Raw genomic sequence first — 2108 nt, forward strand, 5'->3', positions numbered from 1 at the left:
GTGGCTGAGAATTTTTCATACGCTAGTAAGTATACTAATACGAACTAGGCTCTGACCTCTGAGGTCACAAAAAATAAACAAGAGCAGATCATCTAGATTAGAATCTTTTAGAATAAATAAATAACGTAACAACATATTGTATTGTGTAAAAACGGGTAGGTAGCATACTACGATTATTAGGCGATTTTTAACTGCCGATATTTCGACTCGGTTAAAGATGAGTCCCCGTTTTAATATATCGTTAAACCACGAAATAAGCTAAAATCATTAGTTAATAACCAAGTTAGTCCGCCTATCTGTCCGCTACTTATTGACGGCCCACCTTGTGTAATCCATTTTGATAAACTTGGTACATATATAAGTTCACATTCCAGAGATAGCAGCTACCTTTTAGTGCTGGAAAATCAAAGAGTTTACATGGGATTAAAAAATCTAACCCACATGAGCGAAGTTGTTGGCATCATCTATTTATACAAATAATTTCAAATTTCATCCTGGAGACTGACACAAGCTATTTTTTATCCCATAAATCAAATAGCTCCCACGGAATTTTTAAACAGCCAATAGATGCGGACAAAGTAGCGGGTTCCTATGTATTAAATAATATTGATGTAGAATAGAATAGAATAGAATCCATACTAATATTATAAATGCGAAAGTGTGCGAAAGCAGTTTAGGGGCCAGAACTCCATTTAAGTCAAATGCAAGGATTTTTGTGACAAATAAATATTCATGTATATTCATATTCATGCTGTCTGTCTGCTAGCCTTTCACGGCCCATCCGTTCAACTGATTTTGACTAAATTTAATACAGAGATAGCTTGCATTCCGGGGAAGGACATAGGCTACCTACCTACTTTTGATTCCGGAAAATCAATGAGTTCCCACGGGATTTTTAAAACCCAAATCCGAACGGATTAAGTCGCGGGCATCATCTAGTAGAATATTGTTAAGTAAACTTTTACACATGCTTTTGAATCATCAAAACAACTTATAATGAATGAAACATCTTAAAAAGAAAAAAAAATGATTAAGAACATCGTTTATAGCTGCGTAGTGAAGATGCAAATGAACGCAGCCGGTTGTACGCCTCAACGAGAGCCGAGGTCATGGTCGACCGACGCCGATCTTGCGTAACGACTGTAAAGTGTAAACGTTACGCGACAAAATATTATCAACACTCAATTTATTTATAGCTAAATAAGGTGGAGGATTAATTTATTTAGCAGCGTAATCAATTTGGTTTAAGATCAATTTAAGATGCTAAAAATAGCTTGCATTGAACTTCCGCTCGAGATAGAACATAATTATTAGGGCCGACGCATACAGACGGAGTAGAGTGGAGCCGTCTTTTTGATAGTAACTTAAACTCAATTTTCTACATTTTGATTGGACACACGTTTGCAATAAGGTCTTGGACTGTAGTGTTAAAATGATGTGATTTATTGTATAGCGGTGGTTGGTGGGGCTAGAATTCATTATTAAAGAGAATAATTAAAAATCAATCATAAATTAGATAGGTACCTATGTATTTCTGATGGAAACAAATATAAATAATAATTTAAGTATCATTGTATTTTATTATAATTATCAATAAAAATTTCGCGTTTTTTTTTTTTTTATTATTAAAAAGTAAAAAGTATGTAAGTTAAAGTTAAAACATATTAAACAAAAAGCCTCCCCGGCGGGGAATCGAACCCCGGTCTCCCGCGTGACAGGCGGGGATACTTACCACTATACTACCGAGGACTACGGACAAATCGTTGAAATTATAAACCATACTTACAAAGACGCAACGATAGGATGTTTTTATACTAGACATACCTAGTTGATTTCCTGCGGTTATAATATTTTAGCTACAGCATTATATAGTAGTTTGTTTTTCTATTTAGGGATTCGTAATAAAAAATAGCTCATCATCATCATCACCGGCTCACTGCTGAGTACGGGTCTCCTCTCACAATGAGAAGGATTTAGGCTACAGTCTGCCAAGCTGGCCAACTGCGGGTTGGCAGACTAAACGCACCTTTGAAAACATGATGGAAAACTCTCAGGCAGGTTGCGATGTTTTCCTTCACCGTTAAAGCAAGTGATCATAATATGCATTA

General features: G+C 35.7%; 1 non-coding gene across 1 annotated transcript; it reads right to left on the minus strand.

Moving 5' to 3' along the window:
* Window positions 1-1677: 1677 nt before the first annotated feature.
* Window positions 1678-1749, minus strand: TRNAD-GUC (transfer RNA aspartic acid (anticodon GUC)). The gene has a single exon. It is a non-coding gene; the product is annotated as a tRNA-Asp (tRNA).
* Window positions 1750-2108: the final 359 nt, after the last annotated feature.

This window comes from Maniola hyperantus, chromosome 5 (assembly GCF_902806685.2).
Source record: "Maniola hyperantus chromosome 5, iAphHyp1.2, whole genome shotgun sequence".
NCBI classification, from domain to species: domain Eukaryota; kingdom Metazoa; phylum Arthropoda; class Insecta; order Lepidoptera; family Nymphalidae; genus Maniola; species Maniola hyperantus.